This window comes from Monodelphis domestica, chromosome 4, assembly GCF_027887165.1.
Source record: "Monodelphis domestica isolate mMonDom1 chromosome 4, mMonDom1.pri, whole genome shotgun sequence".
NCBI classification, from domain to species: domain Eukaryota; kingdom Metazoa; phylum Chordata; class Mammalia; order Didelphimorphia; family Didelphidae; genus Monodelphis; species Monodelphis domestica.
Window position 1 is genome coordinate 45,482,610 of NC_077230.1, and position 12,370 is coordinate 45,494,979.

Below are 12,370 nucleotides of genomic sequence, written 5' to 3' on the forward strand. Positions count from 1 at the left end.
GATAGAATATGTTATTTGTATATATAATAGTATCTCATATAATAATACCTCATAGTTACATGTATGTAGTATATTTCTCACAGCCATATGTATATACACATAATAGTATCTCATAGCATAGCTGTACAAATCAAATGAGGTAATATATTTGTAAAGTGCTTAGCTAGGTATCTGATACATAGTAGGCACTTAATAAATTTGCATTTCTTTCCTTTCTCAATATTGTCAATTTGCTAAGACCTTTCATTCAGACCTTGTACTATGCAAGCAAAGCCTCCGAATACTCAAGGTCACTTCCATGGCCCTATGAGGTATTGTTGTTGAACATAAATCAGCATTCGTTCACCCTCTATTTATGGAAGACTTAATAGAATGCAGTGAGTGCACTGTGCCACATGCAGAGGGGAATCATACTCCCTACACCAGCAAAGAAAGTGATATCATAATGTGTGTATTTTATATAATTTGTATAATTATTTTATAATGTACACAGTAATATAGATTATACATTTGTGTAGTTCTTTAAGATTTAGAAAGTATTTTCCTTTAAACAGTCCCAAAATATAAACTGTGAAAGTGTTATTAAGCTTATTTTACAAATAAAAAAACAGAGGCATAGAAATTTAAAATTACTTATCCACAGTCACACAACTAGTAAGTGTTGGAGTCAAATATTTTCAATTCAATAAACATTTACTGAGTGCCTAGAAAGTGCCAAGCACTGATTCATGGCTCCCATCTACTATGAATTTACAATCTAATAAGCGAACTAAAAACATGAACACGACTAAATGTAATACAAATTGGGGTGCCATGAGAGTTTAATTTGGCAAGCATTTATTAGATACCTAGAATGTTTTGAACACTAGTAGATGAGCAGAGATATCCTATAAAAATTCACATTAATGAAGCACTTTAAAAAAATAATATATTTTATTGTATTATGTACATAATATAATAATAAATAAAATAATTTTATTTTTTTATATTTTTCCACAGTTACATGATTCATGTTTTCTCCCTCCCCATTCCCAGAGCTGACAAGCAATTCCACTGGGTTATTCATGTATTATCACTCAATACCTATTTCTACATTATAAGGAAGCAATTTTTAAGGCTGGCAAAGCATACCATCTTATGTGACTCTCAATAGTCTGTGAGGAAGATCCTATTATCTCTTTTTATAGATAAGGAAATGAAGCGAAAGAACTCAAGCAGTGACTTGCCCAGGGTCACACAACTAGTCTGATGCTAGATTCAAATTCAGGTCTTCCAGACTCCAGGTCTCCCACTGTATCCATTACACCACATAGCTGGCTTTAATGTCCAGTGTTCAGAGAATATGAGGCTCCTGACAGGTAGGAGGTCACAGACCAAGCAGGGGATATGACCCATAAAGAGCTAACAAAATAATATGGTAAGGTTAGGAAGAATGTGTAAGCAAAGGATTTTCTATGAAGTCAGGGGATGGAAGGAGGCCAAGGGGAATTCTAGAAGGTGCAAAGAGAAGTTCAGACTGCTCCTGAATAATTTTCTCCTCCATATACTCCTCTTGTCAAATGACTAGTAAATCAATGGGCAATAATTAAGCACCCAAGTGAAAGAACAGCAAAAGACAAACCTTGCTTTCAAAGAGCTCACAGTCCAATGTGGCAAAAAACATGCAAACTATGTACAGACAAGCTACATATAGGATAAACAGGAAATAATCAGAGAGGGATGGCACTAACATGAAGGGAGATCATCTAGCCTTTGTTTTGAATATTTCTAGTCAGGGGTATCTCACTACCTCTCAAGGCAGCCCATTCCACCTTGGGATAACTCCATGATTACTCAGTTGGGTTTGACTCCTTGGAACCTCATTTGGGGTTTTTTTTTGGCAAACATATGAGGAGTGGTTTGACATTTTCTTCTCCTGCTCATTTTACAGATGAGGGAACTGAGGCAAACAGGATTATGTGACTTGCTTAGGGAGTTGAAAATTAATATTGAATTGGAATATTTTTTGAGAACTGTTTCCTCCTTTAGCCCTGTCAACGTGGAATCTAGAAGTCCCAAAACCTGTAGCTTAGAGGGATTTGGCGATCCCCAGTTTATTTAGTTTGGAGGTAGAAACCCCAGGTTTTGACCTTGTCATGGGAGAGTTTCTCCCTGAGGGAAGGTCCTACTTCACTGGTCTTGGGGGCTAACAATAACTCCTGGTAGTTTGGGTGGGAATAGCTAATCCCATCAGATATTAAGTATCTCTTTTATCCCAATTGTTTCTCCCCCTAGGCTAAAAGTCCTTTACCAAGGTGGTCCAGCCCTAGTTTGTGTCCATTGTAAAGCATCAGTCCCTCACTGTTATTCCTGTCTGGATCTCCTCAGTTTCCTTTCTTACCATTGTAAAGTCAATCAAATGTCCCTCTCATCCTCAGCCCCCAGGTTTCACCTGGAAAGATATTTAAGCTCTCCAACTTTAATGGCTTCTGGGAGACATCATCTAGCATAGTGGCACTCCCAGGGATAACATCCCCAAAGTCCAGGGTTTAAAACCTGAAAAAGTTGTGGCACCAGACTCTGAGTAAAGAATTTAATACTGGACCTATCCCTATCCTGATTAAAGACTTGGTTTTTCTGACTATTTGATAGTTCTGTGCTATTTCAAAAATAGCAAATGGTGAGCCAGACAGGAGGCCTAAGTTATAGTTGCCTAAAACTCCATCAAGCCTGACCACCCAACATGTATTATAAGGGGAGGTAAGACTTTCAGTATTGAGAGGGGTAAAGGGTGGAGACCATACAGGGGAGACAGCTGATGTTTAGGGTTGGAGTTTAGGCAATGGGGTTTGAAGATTTCCCCCCTTCTGCCTTCCCTCCTTAGCTAAAGCTGCTCTCCCCAATTCATTCTTGTCCTTCTTGTTCCCCCTCCACTAATCAAGACCAAATGGTCTCCCCTTGATCTCTTCACTCACACTCAGCTTGGGAAACATAACTTTTAATGTCAATTCAATCAGGAAATACAAAAGGATTAAGGATTAACAGGCAGGGAAGAATGGGAAAAGGAAATGGGGGGAAAGGGGTCCTTCTCTCTATCTAAAACCCTTTTCCTCCCTCCTCAAGTTTGGGGGGAACTCAGGCCTTGGCAGCCTGAGCCCCCTGAGAGAAAGTCAGGTTGACTCACCCCTAGGCAACAGGAGCTGAGGTAAAGTCTGCTCAGGTTTCTCTTCAGAAAGTTCCTTCAATTGGAAAGTGTTGGGGGGGAAGATTTCCAGTCACCAGCAGAAAAAGTGGGTACCCTCAAGGAGAAAGTCTTTTCCCACCTTCTGTCTCTGGCTTCTCAAGACTGAAAGCAGCTCCTTCCCCAGCCAGAGTCTTCTCTCTTCAAGATTCCAAACTCCTGGGGCCCCTCCCCTGTTGAGGTGATCAGTTTCACACACTCTTCAGCCTGGCACTTTTTCTTTAGTGCCAGCCTCTGTCATAGACTTGAGGTACACACTAGAACCCATTGAGTTCAGTCAGGAGTCAGTTGGGTGGGTTTGTTTAGGTAAGCCAAACTATCAGAAAACGAACCTCTTTTTAATCAGGAACCAAATGGGCAATCTCATTTCTGTGAATGCCCCAGCATACCCCTCAGTGGGACCGCTGCTGAGTTCATGTCGATAATATATGTCTATATATTATATACATAAAATACATATATGTTCATATATTATGGACCAGGTACCTGTGAATGTTAGAAAGAGTGTCAAACATCAACCAAATCTGTTTCCAAGGTAAGCCAGCCAAAATGGAGCCTGGTTCAACCTGACTGCAAGCTCCACATTTGACTAAGTTTTGTGTGTGTTGAGTGAGTGTTGGTACCTGTGTATGTGAGTGAAGCAGTATCTCTACTAGAAGTAAGAGCAAGGACAGTATAGGTCAGATGTGTAAATGGTTGACTGAAAGCTTTGAATGGGAAGCCTGAGTTGGAGTATGAGAGCTAGAATGTTCAACTGAGGGTCTGGGTAACTGCTTTAAGTCATTTAAAATAGAGAAAGTTTCTTCATGAATTGAAATGCCATGGCTTAAGGTCTAAATGGGTTTAAAGGTTTTTTATGAAAGAGCTTCTCATAGAAGCTTAAGAACTTAAGTTCTGGATTTCTTATCCATTTTCTATGGGGTTTTGCTTATATTGTTTGTCTAATGTATTTCTTAGGCAGAGGCTTCACTAATACTTTCAAATGCTTGTGATTTAAACATTAGCAAATAATGACAGAAAGTTGGGTTAACAATTAATTCCTCCCAAAAGTTGTAGAGGTGAGACTTCTGGTCAAGATGGAGGTGTAGAAGCAGCGAAAGTTCAGACCTTAGAAACCCTTCCTTACCGATCGCAAACTGAGTGCTCCTAGGACACCGAAATTCAAGCTGGAAAACAGGATAGACCTGGGGAACCCTCCTCCAGGCCTTGGATCAAAAGGTATGGACCCCCAAAAGCCAGAACCCTAGATTACTCGGATCTAAGGGGTAGGCAGAAGGAAGGTTCCAGGACCCATCCCCCCAACCCAGAGTGCTGAGCCCACGGCAGCAGCAGGAACCTCAGGGATCTGAGGACTCACCTTGAAAGCAACCTGACCAGTCTCCGGGACGCCTAATACAGACAGCAGGGAAACATAGAGAGAAGGAGGAAGCCTGTAGCCCTGTGGCTGGGTCCTTCCATCTGAGTCTCAAGGGAGGTCCCAGCTTTAGGGCACCAGCTGAACCCAATCCCATCAGGAGCCCTCAGAGCTACTGAAAGGACAGAAACCTCAGGGCCGGCAAAGGGGTTGCTCTGAAGAGCTTACCTTGAAAGTAACCTGGGCCAGTCTCTGGGCATTCAACACAGATTGTGGAGGAGGAGGTTGGCTTTTTTTTGGTTCGGGGATCATTAGGCCCACACCAGCTGAACCTAATCCCATCAGGAGACCTCAGAGCTTCTGAAAGAACAAAAACCTCAGGGCCAGCGAAGTACTTACCTTGAAAACAACCTGGGTCAGTCTCCAGGCATTCAACACAGATTGTGGAGGAGGAGGTTTTTTGCTTCAGGGCTCATTCGATCCAAACCAGGTGAACCTAATCCCATCAGGAGCCCTCAGAGCCCAGGGAGGCCATGACCCCTCCCCCCTTAGAGAGCAGGGTCTTCTGAAAAAACAGAAACTTAGAGGCGGAGTCAAGATGGCAGCCTAGAAGGAGCATAGACCTGGCAGCCTGGCCAGTGCTTTGGAGATCCTCCATATTTGCTCCAGCAGTCCAGGAAGTTTAAAACTCAGAGTAAACCAGCCCAACCATATTGAACTTAATCCCATCAAAAGTCTCCAGAATACAAGGAAGCCCAGGCTCCCCACCCATCCTCATCGACTGCTAGAGGAAATTATCCAGGAAAACTGTCCCAAGATCCTAAAACAAGAAGGGAAAGTGGAGATTGAAAGAATCCACAAATCACCCCCTGTATTTAATCCCCAACTGACAACACCAAGAAATGTTATAGCTAAATCCAAAACAATCAGATGAAAGAACAGATACAACAAGCTGCCAAGAAGAAGCCATTCAGATACCATGGAAACACAATGAGGTTAACACAAGATCTGGCTGCATCCACACTGAAGGACCGAAAGGCATGGAATATGATATTCTGGAAAACAAGGGAACTAGGTCTACAACCAAGAATAAAATACCCATCAAAACTGACTATATTCTTATAGGGGAAAGTATGGTCATTTAACACAACAGAAGAGTTCCAAGCATTCATAAATAAAAGACCAGACCTGAACAGAAAATTTGATGTCCAACCACAGAACTCAAGAGAATCATCAAAAGGTAATATAAAAAGAGGGGAAAAAAGAAAAACAACAACTACAAAAAAATTTAAGAGACTCAATAAGTTAAAATGATATGTATCCCTATAAGAAAAGAGGTCATTGGTAACTCTTAAAAACTGTTGCTATCACCTGAGCAGCTAGAAGAATTACACTCAGAGGGAACAGTGACAAACTGTATAGGATGAAAGGACAAGACATAAATAGCTATATAGATATATGCATGCATAAATACATATACATGTGTGTATGTATATATACATATACATGACTAGAGCTAAAAAAAAGGAGGATATGACTAAAAGAAATGGGAAAAGAAACAAAAGGGGGTAAATTTATATGTCACAAAGAAGCTCATGGCCGGAGGGGGGGAGAACATCGACACATTGGAAGGGTAAAGAGGTTGGAGATAGGAAATACTCAACTCTTACGTACTTTGAAACTGACCCAAAGAAGGAAGAACAATCCAATCCATTGGGGAAGAGAATAGATTTGCGCCCTATAGAGGAGTAGAAGGGTAAAAAAAGGACGGGTGGAAAGGGAAGCAGTACAAGGGAGGGAGAGGGTGGGGGAAAATTTTTAAAAGATTACAGGGGAAAATAAGGGAGGGAATAAGAAGGGAGGGGGTTAGAAAGGGAAGTAAAATAAGGGGGGGGGAATTTAGGGGGACAGACTATAAACAAACATTGGTGTAGAAGGAAATAGTGAAAGAAGAAAAGGCAGGACAAGGAGTAGAAATCAAAATGCTGGGAAATACACAGCTAGTAATCATAACTCTGAATGTGAATGGAATGAACTCACCCATAAAACTCAAGCGAATAGCAGAGTGGATTAGAACCCAAAACCCTACCATATGCTGTCTGCAAGAAACACACATGAGGAAGATAGATACGCATAGGGTGAAAGTAAGAGGATGGAACCAAACATATTGAGCATCAAATGATAAAAAGAGGGCAGGAGTAGCAATCATGATATCGGACAAAGCCAAAGTAAAAATAAATCTAGTTAAAAGAGATAGATAGGGAAGGTAATTACATCCTGGTAAAAGGCAGTATAGACAATGAGAAAATATCTGTACTCAATAAGTATGCACCAAATGGCAGAGCATCCAAATTTTTAAAGGAGAAACTAGAGGAGCTCAAGGATGAAATAGATAGAAAAACTATACTAGTGGGAGATCTGAACCTTCCCCTATCCGAACTAGATAAATCAAATCAAAAAATAAATAAGAAAGAGGTGAGAGAAGCAAATGAAATCTTAGAAAAATTAGAGTTAGTAGACATATGGAGAAAAATAAATAGGGACAAAAAGGAATACACCTTTTCAGCAGTACATGGTACATTCACAAATATTGACCATGTACTAGGGCACAAAATCATTGCAAACAAGTGCAAAAGGGCAGAAATAATAAATGCAACCTTCTCAGACCAATTAAAACTAGATCTAAACAATTGGAAAAACATTGATTGCTCATGGGTGGGACGAGCTAACATAATAAAAATGACCATCCTACCCAAATTTATATATCTATTTAGTGCCATACCCATTGAACTACCAAAAAACAATTTTACTGAATTAGAGAAAATGATAACAAAGTTCATTTGGAAGAATAAAGGATCAAGGATATCCAGGGAAATAATGAAAAAAACCACAAAGGAAGGTGGCCTTGCAGTCCCAGATCTCCAACTATATTACAAAGCAACGGTCATCAAAACAATTTGGTACTGGCTAAGAGACAGAAAGGAGGATCAGTGGAATAGACTTGGGGTAAATGACCTCAGCAAGACAGTCTTTGACAAACCCAAAGACCCCAGCTTTTGGGACAAAAATCCAGTATTTGATAAAAACTGCTGGAGAGATTAGGTTTGGATCAACACCTCACACCCTACACCAAGATAAACTCAGAATGGGCGAATGACTTGAATATAAAGAAGGAAACTATAAGTAAATTAGGTGAACACAGAATAGTATACATGTCAGACCTTTGGGAAGGGAAAGATTTTAAAACCAAGCAAGACTTAGAAAGAGTCACAAAATGCAAAATAAATAATTTTTACTACATCAAATTAAAAAGTTTTGTACAAACAAAACCAATGAAACTAAAATTAGAAGGAAAACAACAAATTGAGAAAGGATCTTCATAACAAAAACCTCTGACAAAGGTCTAATTACTCAAATCTATAAAGAGCTAAACCAGTTGTATAAAAAATCAAGCCATTCTCCAATTGATAAATGGGCAAGGAACATGAATAGGCAATTTTCAGTTAAAGAAATCAAGACTATTAATAAGCACATGAAAAATTTTTAGAGATCTCTTATAATCAGAGAGATGCAAATCAAAACAACTCTGAGGTATCACCTCACACCTAGCAGATTGTTCAACATGATAGCAAAGGAAAGTAATGAATGTTGGAGGGGATGTGGCAAAGTAGGGACATTAATGCATTGCTGGTGTAGTTGTGAATTGATCCAACCATTCTGGAGGGCAATTTGGAACTATGCCCAAAGGGGGATAAAAGACTGTCTGCCCTTTAATCCAGCCATAGCACTGCTGGGTTTGTACCCCAAAGACATAATAAGGAAAAAGATTTGTACAAGAATATTCATAGCTGTGCTCTTTGTGGTGGCCAAAAATTGGAAAACGAGGGGATGCCCATCAATTGGGGAATGGCTGAACAAATTGTGGTATATGTTGGTGATGGAATACTATTGTGCTAAAAGGAATAATAAAGTGGAGGAATTTCATGGGGACTGGAATGACCTTCAGGAAGTGATGCAGAGTGAGAGGAGCAGAACCAGGAAAACATTGTACACAGAGACTGACACATTGTGGTATAAGAGAACGTAATGGACTTCTCCAGTAATGGCTTTACAATGTCCCTGAACAATCTGCAGCGATCTAAAAAAAAAAAAACTATCCTCAAGCAGAGGACAAACTGAGGGAGTAAAAACACCGAGGAAAAGCAACTGCCTGACTACAGAGGTTGAGGGGACATGATTGAGGAGAGACGCTAAATGAGCGCCCTAATGCAACTACCAACAACAAGGAAATAGGTTCAGAGCAAGGACACATGTGATACCCAGACGAATCGCGCCTTGGCTAGGGAACAGGTGGGGGGGGGGGGGGGAGGAAAAGAAAATTATCTGTTTCCAATGAACAATGTATGAAAATGACGAAATAAAATAATGTTTTAAAAACTAAAAAAAAAAAAGTTGTAGAGGTGAGATTGGAGCTGGCAATCTGGATATGGGAATATCCAGCAAGAGGCCCAGGAATTCATTACTTAAAGTCTCATCTTTTCTTCCTAGTTTTGGTATGGCTAATGTGTGAAATATTGTGTATCAAGTGCAGTCAATATTGGTAATAAGATACATTTTAAGTATTAACTTTGTTATTTGAGTGCTATAGTTTCACATTTTTTTCAAGCTGTTAATTGTTTTCAAAAGAGCAAGGTTTTTTTTCTGATTGACGTGTGAGTTCTGGACTAAAGAAAGTTCGATTTAGGATGGTCAACTACAGACTTGACTGGTCATTGAATTGTTGTCAATGGATGCGAAATATGAGTAAAAAGATAAAAAGAAGGGAATTGTAGAGGCATTCTGAGTTAAAAGTAATTTTTAAGCTTTTCCTAGTAACCCTAAGTTTTGTTTTTGGAGAAAAAAATGTTACAGGTTTTAGTTTTTTAAAAAGTAAAAGGATCATGAACTTAACCTGATTTCTGGAATTTTTAAGGTAAATTTCCAAAGTGCAATAGATTAGTTTTTGTTTTAAAAGACCAGTGAATACTGATAACTAATTGAACTTTTTAAGTGGAGAGAACTAATTGTTTTGTGAGCATTATTTCTCATGATCATTGGCACATGACTGCTAATAGAGAAAGGAATTCCCCACCTGGGAAATTCCTAAGAAATTTCTAGGAATGTCCTGTGTTTTGCCACCCCAGTTCTGGAGTGTGGGTGAAGTGACTGAAACCTATTGAAGTTAAGTTTTACCTCAAGATGTTTCTTAGGAGCAAAAAGCCTGGACAAGATTTTTCTGCAGTCTAAAATCTGAAGGATTCCTGAAGAAGACATCTCTACAAGAAATCAGAAGGAGCCCCAAGATAGTGGATCTGGATAAATATTGTTTCTCATCATTTTCACTGACTTTAGAAACATTTCTGTAGCAGACATAAAACTGGCCATTTGATTTCCCCTGAGAATTATATTTACCCTGAGCAAAGTCCCTTTAAGTAGAGAACCTAGAAAGAACAGGGCTATTCCCCAAACTTAGTTGAAGCAGCAAAGTTTAAAATAGGAGCATTTTACCTTGTTAAGAGGTTTGAAAGTAACATCTGTTCATTGGAGAATTTGCGGCAAAGATTCCAGAGTGCTAGTTTGTCTCAAAATAGTATCAGAAAAAGTTAGGAAAGAATGATGGAGCCTAAAAATAATTGTTAATAACAGAAGGTAGTTTTAAATCTTGAGCCTGATTAGAGAGATTTGCCATCTAAGGGTGAATTGTATGGCAAGATCATTGGGAAAAGAAATGCTATGGAGGAAATTGATTATTGAAACAGCCACAAGGGCGAATGGAAGGCCTAAGTTTCTGTCAAGTTCTACAGGTGACTGCTGATCATTACCAACTTACGCATGGCATTAATATTCCAAATTATGGGAGCTTTTCTCCCTCATTTTAAGTTACTTCCCACTTTTCTACTATTACAGCAAACTTTCTGTAATCACATGATGAAGGAAACCTCAGAAAGACAAGGCCTAGAATAGAGGGATTTTATTTTAACAATGATTTTTACCTATGAACCTTACTGACTCAGTTGCAACACTATTTTTTTTTCATACAAAGTAAAATAGTCAATAGAAGTAAAAAAGTCTAAGCAATTTAAGCATGATTATGGTTAAGTAAAGGTGAATGAAAACAGTTTGTAAATCCCTAGAATCTCAACCTCCCCAAAGGGGTGTGTGTGAGGTTTTAAAATTAAGGAAAAGTTAGAAGCATTTTTAATCTTGAGAATTTTTGGAATTCATTTCAATATTGAAATTTAAATGTGACTTTTAAAATTGTTTTGAGGCTGAAATTGCCATGCAGTCATTTTAATGTGGTTTTGAATTTTGGGGGGAGATAGAATATCTAGACAGAATTTTACTTAGTGCTAGACAATATTTGAATTTTGGCCAGGAAACAGGAGGAAAGGCCATTTTCGGATTTACAAGTCCTGAATAACCTGTGATGTGGATTTCGTTTTTTGCCTTTATACTTCTATAGTTTGTAAGGTTGCTTTTTTTATATGATTATTTTGATAGAGTGGGCAATCTTTCTGATTTAGCATGTCAATTCCATAATTTTATAATTGGTATAGACAAGACATTAATAGTATGGGATTGCAGATTTAAGGTTAGCAGTATGGATAATCTTTATAGTAAGTATATTGGGAGTTGATCAAGTCCCGTTAAAGAATGTGTTTATGGATTTCCCTTGTTTTCTCTTACAGCGATGAGGCAATCTTATACAAAAGGAGTCTGCAGGAGGATTTAAGTCTTTGAGAGAGAGGAGGTTGAAGGCATCCTATTAGGACCCACCAGATTTGAAGGACTTATAGACTTTGGGAGGATTGGGGTAATTGTTGTGTTGTAAAAATTGCCAAGGGTAGACTGCCTGCCTTTCTGGCTCTAATGTCAATGCACTGGTGGCATTGGGGAATGCCCCCAAATGCCAATTGACTGTACCTGTACCCCTAGACTTTCCCACCATGAGTGACAAAGCCCAACCTCATATAGCATTACCCATTTGTCCATTTATTTGGTCAGTGACGTCCAGTCTTGACCAAAAAGAGGTGGGGCGTCAACGTGGAATTGGCGCAGTTGGTAGCGCATCAGTCTCACTGAAGGTCCCGAGTTCAAGCCTCGGAAGGAGGGTGCGATATACTGGGAGAGGCTTCTGGAGACCGAAGAGTCACTGGACTTCTGCTTGGGCTTAGTCCCTGTCTGAAGTAGATTGTTAAGTCTGAGATTCCCCTTGGGATAGATTCTCACAGGAACAAGCTCAAACCTGAGACTTTCACCTCCAAAACTAAATGGACTAGGCATCACCGGATCCCTCTGGGCTACAAGTCTGGGGACCTTAAGATTCCAACTTGACAGGCCTCAAAAAGAGTTTGATTTTAAAGCTGAGGAAAACAGTTTCTCCCCCTCTGGCTATGAAATTGGGTTGATTCCAACAAGGTCAAAGATATCTCATTGGGCTGGCTTTTGTTATAGGTAGGATGGAGATCTGTTCCTTATTGATCTGTAAACAAGGACTAGATAATGTAATAAAGTCCACTAGGCAGCTGCCATGTTGGGAAGCATGCACTGTGCATCTGGGCAGAGTGTCTCTTGGTATCCTTGGGACATTCCCCATATTTGGATGAAGGAGTTCTAGTCTCTGATTCCACTCCCTGTGTGACTCTTCTCCAATCAGAGAAGTCCTGGGGAAGGACTGAGTGATGACATCAGAAGAGATTTATATTGGCTTGGGTTTTTTTTTTTTTATTTTGTTTGGAGTTTTTTGGCCCAGCTGC